Source organism: Lissotriton helveticus, chromosome 4_1 (assembly GCF_964261635.1).
Source record: "Lissotriton helveticus chromosome 4_1, aLisHel1.1, whole genome shotgun sequence".
NCBI lineage: Eukaryota > Metazoa > Chordata > Amphibia > Caudata > Salamandridae > Lissotriton > Lissotriton helveticus.
In genome coordinates this window covers 735,892,312-735,907,577 of record NC_136063.1, presented here as the reverse complement: position 1 = coordinate 735,907,577, position 15,266 = coordinate 735,892,312, and the positions used below count along the sequence as shown (strand labels likewise).

At 42.2% G+C, this 15,266-nt stretch overlaps 1 long non-coding RNA gene across 1 annotated transcript in view; it reads right to left on the bottom strand.

The window, feature by feature from the left end:
• Positions 1 to 15,266, bottom strand: part of LOC144827317 (uncharacterized) — a 53,712-nt gene that overhangs the window by 2,691 nt on the left and 35,755 nt on the right. Inside the window, exon 3 of the long non-coding RNA XR_013610132.1 lies at positions 8,634 to 8,728. This is a non-coding gene — a long non-coding RNA (uncharacterized LOC144827317). The remainder of the gene's footprint in view (positions 1 to 8,633; positions 8,729 to 15,266) is intronic.

Below are 15,266 nucleotides of genomic sequence, written 5' to 3'. Positions count from 1 at the left end.
TCATCTAACTCACCCCCTCCCTGGAAGGTTTTTGAATGACCCATCTAGTGGTAGAGGAGAGAAAGAGGAGTCCCAAAACACATTTCCCCCCTACAATCTTTAATTAGAAATAAGATACAGCTACAGCCAAATCAGCTAAAATGTATTTCACCACATTTTGCAGAAAGCTAGATCTTGGTCCAGAGAGCATGCTTTTGTGATTTGGGTAAAGCTGTTCAGCAAATTTTTGAAAATTTAAGGATTAAAAAATGTAACAGATCAAAACATATGATCTGTTAAATTTTTTAATCCTTAAATTTTCAAAAATTGCTGAACAGCTTTACATATGATCTGAAATCCTAAAGGCGGTGGAGGACTACAGGAGGAATCATTTTCGAAAAAGGTGCAAGAGTGGGCGCGACGCTTTGTGCTCGTATGAGTTTAAAAGCGCACTTTTGGATTTATCAAGATTCAAATGGAACCTAAAAGTCCTTAATGGACGGAATTGGACCCTAGGATTGAATGTAAAACTCAAAAGAGGACAAGCTTTTACACATCGGGGCCACAACTATCATATTGATGAGTGAAAAATAGGAGTGCATACCTGCGACAACAATCTGCGTAAAAAAATGAATTCAAATATCCGGGATACCTTCCATCCGCTTAAGAGAAAAGCATCTAAGGGAATACTCATAATCATAGACGTTTGGAGAAACTAATAACGAGCCTTCAGAAAGCCTTGTGGGCGAAACGCACGTCGGCTGCTGTTTTCTTCTCGTGAACTGTGAAATTAAAAACAGACCTCAACCTAAGAAGATCTGTTTGGACTATTTACTTCTTCTTTTTGAAAATCTCTGGATCTAGAATACATAGGGTGCTGAGACGTTACAGATTGTTTTGAAAAATATCTATAGTATCGATTTTGGAAATAATGATATTGGTGTGCTCAGGTGTTTTGTGTATATATGTATGACCCTGGTTCCTTTGAATTCTGGTACTGAATGACACTTTGATGGGTAGGTGTCTTATACCTTACGAGCACCCTAGCCATAGTCGCTTTCTGTTATAAATTGATGTTCTTATCACAATTGGCATAACCTTGTGATGTGCGGCTCAAGTTAAGCAAACCCATTCAATCTATGTGCAGGAGGAACATGGTGGCGGGCTGACGCCGGTCGCGGGAGCTCTTGTTCCGATCAGGAGATTACCCCGAGCTAACTGACCTTCTTTGACGTGGATGGACGAGATTCCGGCGGTGAGAGTGGGGGGATTCTTCTGCACCCATAGTGCGGTCGTCGCTTTGCCTGCGAACCGGGTGCACGTTAGTGGAGCCGGGCTTTGAGACTCGGGAGGCTAAACCCGCATGGGGATGAAGACAGAGGTGGAGGCCGAGTCAGAAGTGCTCGAGCTACACGGAGGCCATGGAAGATATCGGGAAAAACTTTGGAGGAGGATCAGGGCAGCAGCGGCGAAAATTGATTTCCGTGCCCCTGAGGGTCGAGGAGTTGCTGCAATACGGTCAGTGGGGGCAGGGATGGACTGTATGCAGCAGCATTTTCAAGGGTGCACTGACGTTCCATCACAAAGGGAGCTGGACGTTTTTCAGGTCCTGCCCATGGAAAAGGACTCTCCTGTCCCAGGTTTGGCGAGTGTTGATACAGCTGTGAAACAGGGCCCAGCCACGAGTCACAGAGCTAGGGATAGGACCACGGCCACCGAAGACGGGGGGAGAGAGCATTTCCTGCTAAGAACAGGTACCAGCTTCACTCCCAGTTAGAGCTGCAGAATAAAGATTTACAGGTAGCCCAGGGACATAGTACAGGGGGGTGTGAGTTGTAGTCCCATTGACCCCTCTGAATAAGAAAAACAATACGAAGGTGGGGGAGCTTAAAAAACGTAAGACCTTTAAAGACATCGCCCCACCTGAAAACCACGCCTTCGCTCAAATCGTATTTTAAGATAATGGAGCAAGTGGCAATCTCTAAGGGGCTGAGGACTGCCTCTATATCTTCCTCTATACATTCTCCCCCTCTTGTCTCCACCGAAAATCGGTATTCTCCCTTAACCTGCGACCCTGACATTGGAGAGGGAATCTCACCCACATTGGAGTTAACTGATCTCCTGGTTTTATTCGCACCAACCACCCCAACTCAGTATCCAGATCAAGACCCCGATCCTACTATTAGTACTAATATCAACACCAGTACGGTAGTAGGCTCTCCATCAGTCCTATGTTTAACGCCAGGCACTGATGTAGAAGGAGGGAAAAAAACAAACCAAGGCGCTCTTGGAGCAGGATCTGAGAATTTGAATAGCGGGCAATTACAGCTGGAGTTGCTGCTACAGTCCCTTAGCGGGGACTTACTTTCTAAATTTGAAATCTCCGAGGCAAACCAGAAAGGAGTCCATCAGAAGTATGAAAACCTCAAAACTAAAATAGACAACATTTGCAAGCAAACTGGAGTTTTGGAAACAGAAGTGGCTACGCTCTCAGATGTAGTTCAAGGGCATACAAAAGATATAGCGGGGTTAAAGGCGCAGAATAAATCATTCCAAATGTACATCGAGAGGCTCGAGATTCATGCCAGAAGGAACAACTTAAAATTCCGGAAGATTCCGGAAGGGGCGGAGAGTGGGGATGGTAAATCATTCATTTGTAAACTTCTCAAAGAGGGAGTATTAAAAGATAGACCAGATTTAGACCTCGAGAAAGAAATCCAAAGGGTCCATAGAGATCCCTTTAGGCAGCATCCTAACAGGAAATCTCCCAGTAAAATGTTAGTTAATTTCCATACTTATGCAATCAAGGAGTTGATACTGGGAAGAGCGCTAACTGACACGACACTCCAATCTGACTCTGTGAAATACCTTATTCGCTCCGATATGGGAAAAATAACGGCACAAAGGCAATGGGAGCTGGGGTATAGAATGCCCGAGTTAAGGAGCCCGGGAGCGCATGTCCAGATGAAGTTCCCCGCATTATTAAAGGTGATGTGGAGAAACAAGCTCCACAACTTTACTATCCCCCAAGAAGTTGATACCTTTCTGATCTTAATAAAAGAAAACTCCCATTAAGGGGTCACCTAGATGGAGGGTTGGACTTGAAGTTGAGATTCTAGTGGCACATTCCATGGTGCCCTCCCTTCCTATATGGTAAATTATAAGGAGACATCAATAATGGATTTATAGATATAAAATATATTTAAAAAAAAGGGGGAGAGAAAGCTTGTACATAATTATAAGAGGGTGATAGCATATTAGGTATTACGTTTCACATAAGGGGGTTTTGTCCTGGTGTCGGGTCAAGGGTGGTCCCAAATAGGGGACAAGGATCGCCAAAGGAAAGAAGGGTGGGTTCCTTATGGGGGGATGGGGGAAGGTTCAATAGGGAAAAAATAGAAACATTAATCCTCATACAAGTGTGCAGAAAGGAAAGTACAATGTCCATGTGGGAACAGAATTCAGTTTATATAAGTAAGTCCCAAAATGAATAGCACCATTAATAAAATCAAGCTAATCAGCTGGAATGTGAATAGGTTAAGAGATGGAGAAAGATGTCTAGAGTGAGTGAATTTCTCAACAACTGTAAGGCCCATATTTGCTTTTTAGAAGAAACGCACCTAGAATCACAGGAGTGCAAGCTGGGGTTTGGCAAGCTCAGTTGGGTCCAAGATGTTCTCTATTCCGAACAAAAGGGCAGCTCCAGGGGAGTAGCAATAATAATCAGAAGCAATGCAGGGATCAAAGTGGAGAAGCTCGATACGGACCAATCTGGGAGGTGGTTGGTGGCCTCGCTATCAATAGCAGGTTTACCAATGGTGTGTGCAGTTTACTGTGGGCCGAATCAAGATAATCCAGGGGTTCTCCTGAAATTAAAAGCTAGTCTTTTCGATACAGCAGCACCCATTATCTTAGGGGGAGGTTTTAATTTGATATTTGATGAGTGATTAGATCGCACCTCAAAAGCCAAATACACCCCTCCTCTTAAATCACACCTGGAGCTTAGAAATATCATTAAAGAATTCAACCTGTTAGATATTTGGAGAGTAAAAAACGGACGTAAAAGGGATTTTTCCTTTTATAGTCAGAAGTATAGACATCACTCCAGAATTGATTTATTTCTGCTGGATCAGACCATCTTTTCAGCAGTAGATTCAATTTCTTACATTCCAGCTGTACTTTCTGATCATTCTGCAGTGGAGTCGAATGTTAAGCTCAAACAAAAAGAATGCCAGAGAAGGTGGACTCTGGATAGATCCCTATTACTGAAGGAGGAGGTTAAGCTAGACCTTGTGACCCATTCAGAGGAATATTTTAGGCACAACTGTGGCACTGCAAACGACCAGGTTGTTTGGGAGGCTTTTAAGGCTGTTTTAAGAGGACTATTAAGTTCGCTGATGATTAGGAAAAACAAATCATTGAGAAGGCTGGAGGAGGAGCGCCTCTGTAAGATTAAGGAAAAAGAGCAAGAATTGCAGAGGGCCTCAGTCGTCTTCCGGATATAGTACCACGTCTGCAAAATGAGTTAGATGCACTCCGGGCAGAATTCCAAGCTAGCATGGACAAGACTTTAAAAGAGAGGTGGGAAGCTAGCAAGCTCCAAAATTTCTCTTATGGGGAAAGATGTGGCTCTCTTCTTGCCTGGAAGACCAGGACAGATAGAGTATGAAATCAAATTAAAAGTATATCTCAGAGTAGTACAGGAACTATTTTATATGATGATGATCAAATTCGGGAGGAGGCCAGAGCATTTATGCAAGATCTGTATAAGGAAGACACTGACTATACACCTCAGAAAGCCAAAGAATGGTTAAACCAGTTAGATCTCCCCCAGCTGTCTGAAGCAGATAGGGCCCTCTTACGTTCCAGCATAACAGAGGGTGAAGTCGAAACTCAGCTGAAGAAAATGGCCAGGGGCAAGGCTGCCGGCCCAGATGGGCTTCAGACTGAGGTATATCTCGCGATATCCGACAAGGTAGTGCCTGTGTTAAAAAATCTCTATAACAGAATATATTTGTTGGGTGAGGCCGTCCCAAAGTCCTGGTCTGAAGCCACAGTAACTTTGGTTCTGAAAGCCAACAAAGATCCGTTAAAAATTGAGTCATATAGACCAATTTCATTGTTAAACTCGGATTACAACATTGTTGCTGGGGTTTTGGCAGCAAGGACAGCAAGAATTACTAAAACAATAATACATCAGGATCAAAGGGGTTTCATCCCCGGTAGACAGTTGAATGAACTAACTTTCCAACTTATTGGGGCAATAGATGTGGCGACGGATAAGAAGCTCCGACTGACGTTAGTTGCCATTGATGCCGCTAAGGCTTTTGACCAGGTGAACTGGTCATACTTATGGGAATCCCCGTCTAGTTCTGGATTCCCTTGTAATTTTGTCTCAGCGGTTAGGTCTCTTTATTCTGGCCCTCAGGCAAAAATCTTAGTCAACGGAGCTCTGATGGACTGGGTCACCATTTCCCGTTGCCCTCCGTCACCTCTATTGTTTAATCTTTATATCGAACCTTTTGTCTGTCAGCTTAGGTCCGACCCTCAGATCAAACCTTTTAAAATTGCAGATTTGGAGTTAAAATTTGCTTTGTACGCTGATGATGTGCTTATGTATACAATCAATCCCGCAGAAGCTATTCCTAGACTAGTAGATCAAGCCGAACTTTTCGGAAGAATCTCGGGTTACAGAATAAACAAAGACAATACCGAGATCATGGAATGGAACCAAGATGCTGAAACACAAGGGATTAAGCCCCGAATGAGGTATCTTGCTATCCATATAGCCCAGAAAATTGAGGATATATCCAAGATCAACTGGACTAGGGTTTCTAAAGATGTCTGTAGCTTGCTTCTGCAGTGGTCAAGCCTCCCTTTAAACATCTTCGGAAGGGTAAACCTGATAAAAATGATCATCCTGCCAAAAATAACCTTTCTATTTAATTCAATTCCGCTATCTTTTATGGCATCAGTTATTGCGAAACTGCAGGGAAAAATTGGTTCTTTTATCTGGAACACTAAGTCCCCTATATTCACTTGGAAAAAGCTTAGGAGAAGTCTAAACACGGGTGGTCTGGCTTTACCAGATCTACTCACATACTGTCACGCATTTCATTTTAAAAGCTTTAGAATTTTGGTTAACAAGACTGATTCATCCTCATTGGGTCTATTGTTTCGGGCTTTATTACATGACATCCCTCAGGGGCAGGAGTTGTTTCTTTTCAAATTTGGGGACCCTAAGTTTTATAAGAAAGTCAGGCTTAAGATTATGGGTGCTGCTTTAAAAAATTGTCTCTACATTAGAAAAAGTCTTAAAATTCCTTATTATGTATGCCAGACCGCAATCTGTCTTAGAGATCAACTTTCCGGCCACTGAAAATGGCAGGCATTCTACTCTGGGGCGATCTCCAGAAGGACTCGCAGCTGTTGAGCTGGGAGTGCCTTTCTGGTATAACTGGTGGCACGCTCACTAGATTTAAGTATTATCAGCTGTCGGGATGGTGGGCAACGAACTCCTGGGATCATGAAGAAGCAAGCTCCAATTTTGACTCGGTTTCAAGGAGGGGAGGATGGAAACCGGAGATCTCCTTTTGGTATTGGGCCCTTCTGGAAGCTGGTGGAGCTACGGAACCCGAACTTCAAAAACTATGGGGTAGTGTCCTCAGTGCCAATACTAATAATATCGGGGGCATCTGGGGTGATTCCTTCACTAGGCTGCTCTTAAAAGAAATCATCTTTACACTGCATATAGGGTATATTGGACACCTGGAAAACTAGCTACGGTGAGAGGTTCAGAATATCACTGCCCTTGGTGTAAGCACCCGGCTGCAGATGATCTCCATATGTTTTTGGATTGTCCAGGGATTTTCCACTATTGGACTGAGGTGCAAGAATTCTTGGAGGATGTGCTCCATCAACAAGTAGAGGTTATTCCTAGGACAATCTTTTTTGGCCTTACAACTGACTACCGCCTGAACGATCCTGCTTCCAAATGTATCTTTTACGTCATAATCCTGGCGAGGAAAGAGATATGCAGGGCCTGGAAAGCTGTAAATGCCCCAACCTTTGTGGAGTGCCTGAAACATATAATTTTTACAAGTGAATCTGATTTGGCCTGTGATAGTACGAGCTTAGATAAGATCTGGGAGGCCCTAGTGGCCTGGCAAAACAAGTAACGGTGGTCCTATGATTTTGCCAGGGCTCTGTTGGCTCTTTTTCTCCTAAGTAACACATGGTCTTGTAGGCGGTGTGAACCGGAGTGGATTAAGAAAACAGTACCGGCTTGAGGGAATTCCATCTCCCGCTTTTCATAGGCCTAAATGCCAGGGTCGGAACAGGTTAGCTAGATGAGAAGGGATGTAGGTTTCCCATCAAGAATGTCCATCACGGTGTATGAGGACCAAAAAAACCACACAAAAAAACATACAATCTGATTGGCTGCCACTACATAAACCAAGATATGGTCACAGCAGTTTTATCACTTGGGTACTCAGTCTGCTGTCATGAATAAAAAACTTCATATAGAGGGGCAGGAAAGGGATACCCTGCCCCCCCTGGCCTGTTGGGAATAAGAAGGGATCCCACAGTGAAAAAGATTGATTTCTTTTAATTATCAAAGAGAATCCATGGAATAAACATAGGCTCTTGCCCATTTTAAAACATATTTCCTGGGTGAGCTAGGTCCCAGGGAGTCATCATGTTTTTTAGGGGGCGGGGGATATGCCACCCCTGTCACCGACTATTTGTCTGGGACCCCTTTCTCTAGGGTTGTGTTTTATTAAAAGGGAAGAGGGGGTGCACAGTCCTCCCTCCCAGAGCCTTAGTAGGCCCTGAGAAACCCTTCCCTGGGTCTGATATACATAGTTAAGGAATGGGGCATATGGCTGCCATTTTAGAGCCTCAAAGACTGACTAATATTTAATTTTAGGAGTGGGGTGTGCTGCCCCCTTCCCTCAGTCATTGGATGGGCCCTCGCACCCCACCTCAAATGGACCTGCAGTGTATCAGGGACTCCATACCCTGGGACACTTTAGTTCCCTGTCCAGGAGAGTGCAGGCATTCCCTGTCCACCCTCCCCTGACCAGGAAACAAAACTTTTCTTTTTCCCTGGCGGGAGCAGTGAAATATGTTGCTCCAGCCTAGGGGCAAGCAAAGTAACAGAGCCCACTCCCGCTAGCACCATAATGGGTGATAGTGGGGAGCCAGCTGGGGTCTCAAGGCCTTTGGGGATCCCCTTGCAACCCTCAACATTTTGGACAGATGTGGTTGCACCAGGTGGGCACTGGGGGACCCACTTTTCTAAAAACATTCTGATTCTTGCTGGCAGCTGGTAGGGGTGCTGCTGGGGTGCCAGCAGGGGCACAGGGGTGTCAGGTAACCTGGGACTACCCCCTCCACCCCAATTATTAAAAATGAAAAGGTGTAATTACATAAAGAAGTCCCTCATATATTATTCACTGCTCAGCAAGAAGCACCCCAAATATCCTAGGGCTTTTAAAATTACATATGTTCTACTTTGTGGTGCCATAGAAGATGCATGAGCACAACCAACCATTTTTATGTCGGCGTCTACAGGGAGTGCAGCAGCACCTCAGCAACAATGAAAGAATCACACAGCAAGTCACTTAATCCATGATCCCTGGAGAGCTTACCATATTTTTGGGAAGCACTTCGAGCTGGAGTTTTATGCTCTTCAGGTGGAGTGCCGGGTCCTTTTGTGGTAGGTTCTATGGCTGCATTGTTTGGCCTGAAAGATGTTAAAAAAAACTTCAAGATATGTTTAATGTTTTTTGTGAAAAATGTATCAAAATAACTTTGGGCAATGACTATAAGTTTAAACAGTGTCAAGTGTGAATTTATGAAATATATATTTGAGTATAGTTACAGGTGACATTTTAACAAAACCAATATGTCTGCTTATACATGTTGATGTGCTGACCACTTGATACGAGCCAATTGTTGCTATTTTGGCAAAGGCAAAGTGGCCTTGCATGGCTTCATAAATTTCAATTTTAATTTGTGTCGCTCTTCCAACACGATGCATTGTGCAAGAGCAACACAAAGGGGCTCATAAATATGGCCTCAAAGGTTACAGGGGCGTTATATTTAGGTTTCGATTTTACACACACAAAGTCATAGACATTCAGCAGTTACAGTTTTAGTTATTGTTATCTCATGAAACAATAACTCATGTCCTAAGGTAACTTTAACTCACTCTCCCGCCATGCACAACTTCCTCAGCAATATTTTTATTTTATCGTAAATGTTGCATAAAAGATGTCATGACTGATGTAACATGTGGGATCATTAGCAGTGCATGGATATATTTACCTGAGGGTACAAGTTATAGTTTCTTACGATAAGTATAACCATAACTGCTGAATTTATATGGTTTTGTGTGCGTAAAATCTGAACCTATCTATACTGTACCTGTAACATTGGCTTTTTCAGTGAATTTCTATTTTTTGTTATTCTATATTCTTACTATATCATCCCTGTGACCTTTGTTTTTTTCAGTGAATTTCACCTTTTTTAATGGTATTTCCTAACTATAACTTTCCTATAACCTTTATTTTTTTAATGAATGTCTATGTTTTAAATTTAAAAAAAATAATATGTAATTTTCAAATGATAATCCAACCGCCATGGCACACAGCCTTTGATCAGGTGCAGTAGGGGTTGGCCACAGGCCCTGCGCTCATGCTCTCAGCCAACCCCCTTATGCAGTCAACCTCACGCCTTGGGACCGATTTTGGTACAGGGACCCCATATCCCTGGGCCAGCCATTCATGGCCCGGGGATCCATCCTCCAGGACCCGCTGCTGGATTTATGGGGATGGGGGCACACAGTCCCCCTCCCTGGGCTGATTTCAGCATGTGGACCCCATCATCTGCAGCCAGGCAATATTGTAAATAGGGTTGGAGCACATAGTCCTGCTCCCGGACTGATTTCTGGTCCCAAAAACCTAATTCTCCAGGGCCCTTAATCTTCTTAAATAGGGAGGTGTGCATGCAGCCTCCTCCCCTGGCCTATTTCAGCCCCGGGGACAATCACTAAAGGGGGAGGAAACATGCAAACCCTCTTCCTGGGCTTATTTCCCCAGGGCCTGACCACCTGAGGGTGGGTGCCCTGATGCCCATCCAGAGAACCCACCATGTTCTTGTTGGGGGCTGCAGTGGTAGCTGGCATTGCTCTGGCCAGTATGTCCCAAATTAGTTTGCTAGTCACTTCTGCTGCTGTCTTGAAAGTTTCAGGGTGATTCATTAAGTGGGGGATAAGAAAAGTGGTCATCCCAAAATGCATTTTCCCCATGTAATTTCCCGTGGGTATTTTAGACACAATTACAGCCCGAACCGCTTAACGGAACTACACCAAATAAGGCAGAGAGCTAGATGTTGGTCTAGAGAGAGTGTTTTCTATAATTTATTGTAAATCTGTTCAGTAGTTTTGGAGTTATTAAAGAAAAAATAAGTATCGGGATAGAGATATCCTGACGCCGGGGGGGGGCTGATAAAGGGGTCCGAGAGGGACCCCACATGGGGAACAAGTTGATGATTTTTTTTGCACTCTCAAGGATCCATGGATTCATCATGGCACTCAGTACGACCCTGTGTGAATTTGTGAGCGATCCACAGATCTGAATCCAACTGGATCAGTGAATCCAGACTCTAATTAAAAAAATGCACCCACTCAAAGAACCACTTGTGCACTCTCTCACACACTATTCAAGAATCCCTTCACCCACTCACACACCCATATAGTCACTCATACAACCTTACTGTCACTGATACATCCACTCAGAAGCATAGATAAAATCTCACACACATCCACTCACAGACCCACAAAGTCACTCACACAGCCATGTACATACCCACACAGCTGCCTACACACCCACCCATAGACCCACACAGCCCCTTACATACCCACTCACTCACCTATATAGCAAAACCACTGACACACCCATACAGTCACTCACACATGGCTTAGAGACCCACACAGTCACTTATGCTCCCACCCATCACACACTTACTCACTCTCCCACACCCCCACACAACCACTCACACACCCACACATGTGGATACACCCACTCACACACCCAGTCATTCACATATTCTCTCATGCACCCATACTTTCACTAATACATCAAGTCACAAACCCAGAGAAGAACTCACACACACACACACTCACAGACCCATAGAGGCACTTACACACCCACTCACACAGCATCATAAATACCCAATCATACATGTACCCTTCACACACTCACATACTCTCTTACAGCATTGCTCCACCAATCCCTCACCCACTCACATGTCCATACACCCACTCAAACAGTCACTCACACACCCTTTCACTCATCCATACAGTGACTGATACATACACTCGGAGCCCCAGAGAGCCACTCAGATACCAACCCACAGATTCACACAGGCGCTCACACAACCATGTACATGGCAATTGGGGAGTAGGCCTTAGTAAATGGATGTATGACATTACAACGCATGCTTTTACATCGCATGCCTTTACAACGCATGCCTTTACAACGCATAGTGCTTTTGGGCGCTGGATAGTGAATTGTTTAATTTGTGCTAGGGATTTGACTAGTCTTAGCTTTAATCTTTTTTGAGTTATCTAGAAATTTTGGAGTGTTAGGTAGCTTCTTCCAAATGTTCTTTGGAAGAAATTGGGCCTCTCCTCCATTGAATTGATAGCTTTTGCATCTTGAGAGATGGTACTATGGTAGATATTCCATCATGAAATGTTAAATTTGGTTTTGTGCATGTGTCCTGATTAGTGCAGATGACCAATCCAAGTGTCTTCAAAATAGTCTATTAGTGGTGATAGTTTTTCAGTTGTATGGGGATTCTAATACCATGTCATAGACCTTGCTTATTTCACAGGGACGTAGGTTAATGCTGCTAACTTTCTCTATGCAAATTGCGTGTGTGTGGTGCGTTCTGTGCTGAGTGTAGATTGTCGTAGTTGACTTCTTATACTTTGGTTGATCTTGTTCGAAAATAATAATGATTTATTGGGGAATAGTAATTATTTGTTTTTTGTTTCATTAGTGTTAAATGTTCATTATATTTTTCAGTTTGCTTGTTTGGCAGCAGTACATTTATTTAAAGGGATATTTGTTTTATGGTATTGTACATGTTTAGTGTACATTTGTGTAAGAGGTGCTGGGCACAATTTAAAAGTCCGGCCCATGACCCTTGGGTTGTACTATGTTAGGATGAGTAAATGATTGCTAGTTGCATACACCCTGATTCCTTTGCTTTTATTTCATTGTCATGAAATAAGAAACCTTGGTTAGTATGTAATATTTTTAAATGATGGATATTTCTACATATGTTCTGGATGTTCTTAGGATATACTTAGTATTTCTTCTTGTTCTATTTATCCATATTTTCAGATTTTCAGTGGGAGAGAGTTGCCCAGTTGTTACTTCAGGAACTTGGGGAATTACATTTTTTGTATACGGGACCCTTACGAGATTGTGCTCTCTTCTCATAAGTATTGTAGGAAGTTCCTATCTTGAATTTAAGATACGGCCCGAGGGTGATTGTGTTTCTTTGTACTTTCAACAATAAGTTCTTTTGTGGTGACCCTGCCAAGCATTAACTGAACAGTTGTTTCCTCTTTTGTGTTTTGATATATCCTACAGCTTCCCCCATTATATCTGCCAATGACAGATATATCAAAATATATGTTTGAACTAACAAGCATCGCGCCCTCTCACACTTTATAGTTCAATTAAGAAGGCCTGTTTGTTGAGATAAGGAGGTTTCAATAAAAAAAAATCCATTTGATTCTTCAGGTTTAAAATTCAAAGTATTTTATTTAAAATTAAAGGAATGGGTATCCAAAACATTTTGGCGAACACACGTCATCACTAAGAAATCAATGATAACTTGCTGCTTCTTCAGAGTCAACACATAGTTAATTTCATTTTGGCTAATAAGTCTAATTATTTGAACTTTTTGAGAAATCTTGTATCATAAATGAAAAACACCTATTGGAAAGCTAAAGCCTCAATATAGTTTGATCATTAATTTGAGCTACAAAGCACTATGATAACTCCGTACCAATCCAACATCAGTTCTAGTTCCAGAACTGATGTTGAATCAATTATGTGTTGACCTTGAAGATTCTCCAAATTGCAGTACATTCGTTAATCGCGAAACACATGTTGTCCAAAACATTTTGTATATCCATTCCTTCAATTTTGAAAATAGTACATTGAGTTTTATTCCAGAAGAATAATTTAAATTATTTTCGATTCAACCTTAAAAAACAATCATTCTGAATTCAACTATAGCGTGTCAGAGTGAGAAAAAGAAATAATTATTTATTTTTTTAACTAGATTGGTGAGTGAGGAGTTTATAAAAAAAAGAAAGAATTCTTTCTTTTTCTGCATCTCTCTCCATCCATCTTTGATCACTAGGACTGTGTCCTGGGGATACTCTCTCTTTGTTTCGTAAAAACATTAAACTAACCATTGCATAGTAAACAAGTGTGTATAAAAGGAAGTAGGTACACAAACATGTAAGTGCTGAAGGATTGGAGGAAATGTAGGTCCCGATGTATTTAACATATTTAATTTTAAAAACCACCACATCTAGTTCTATAAATATGTACTCAACAAATGCATAAAACTAAAAGTAAATAAATGGTTAATTTGCACATGCTCACCCACACACACACGCACCCACCCACACACGCACCCACACACACAACAGAGAGTGCTCTAACCTTCCCTGTGATATACAGTACATGGTTTTCTATTTGCAGAGCATCGAAGTTATATTTCAAGGTCTCACATAATACAATAATCCTTCTACATAACAACAGTCAGATGTGTATTAGGCTTTTTTTTATTTTCAGACAGAGCGAACTGGCTCAAACAGTACACAGTGTGAAAGAAGAAAGCTTTTCAAGTGTCACTAATGCCAATGGAAGAGGGAAAATGTTCAATGCTCTTTGCATGAAATGAAAGCAACTGCTGGGACTCCACGGGGCCCAGGATGAATACGCACATGCAAGACAGTTTCTTATGCTAAATTTCTGATTTTATGGACTGCTTTTCCATATTTACTTTCATGAGTATTCTGGGGAATCTGGCTCTCTGTTAACCCCACTGGCTTTGTTTACAGATTCAGAGGTTGGCTTTTGTAGATAAACAAGTCCATCTGCCACTCATGAGCACATATGAAAAGTCGTGTGTACAGAAATGAAATCAAACACGTGAAATGGAAAGGAAGGCAAACACAGATAGGATCTTCTGCAGGAGTAGTTGCGATATCAGGGAAAGGAGAAGCAAAGGTATTTTAGATCTCACAGAATAAATATATTGTGAATCTAAAAATGAGAAATCGCGGAATGTGATAAAAGCAATGCAAGGCTCCTTTACTCTTCTTTCTCTGTGAAACATGGAGCATCACTAAAATATGAAACTGTGAGTTTTGACTGACTTTTACCTATTCTATTTGTAAAATGTTTAATGGCTTTAAGGATCAACAGGAGAGACGTCCAAAACATTGGAGAGAATCTTAGTTGAAGCATGTAAAGGGCTGTCTTAAATCTAAGATTTACCCCTGCGTGTAAGGGGCAGATTTATAAGCCCCTTGCGCCACATTTACGTCACTTTTAACAAGGGAAAAGTAACATAAATGTGGTGCAAGGGTCTTGTAAATCTGCCTCTAAAGGTATAACTGACAAAAAACAGGACCAACTTGGGGGCATATTATCAAGGACGGCATTAAAATTATCGCTGGTTTAGCAGCAGAAAACTGCCGCTAAAGCAGCGATAAAGGGCTTGATAATATGCCCTGAAGAATTGCACTACAAGCCCATGTTCACACCAGAACATGGACTTCTATTGGAATTTTCAAGGACATATTATCTAGCCAATTATCACCGCTTTAGCTGCAGTTTTCTGCCTCTAAACCGGCGGTAATTTTTAACACAGTTCTTGATAATATGCCCCCTTGGTTTTCTGTCCAATTGTTCAAATGCATATAACTGAATACGTCATCCTCTCTTAACCTCAGACAACTAGGTGACTATGAAAGTCCTCTACCACCCTCCAAGTAGAGTATAACACCACTTTCACAAAAGGTAGTCAGGCCGTTAGAGTACTAAATGGAAGACTGCAGAAAGTTATGGTCAATAAATAAAAGGTTTAAGCAATTACGTTTTATGGGATTATTCGCACAGCTTGTGGAATGGCATTCCAGACTTTGGGAGCACTTGGTTAGAAAGGCTGGTTACAGGTACATT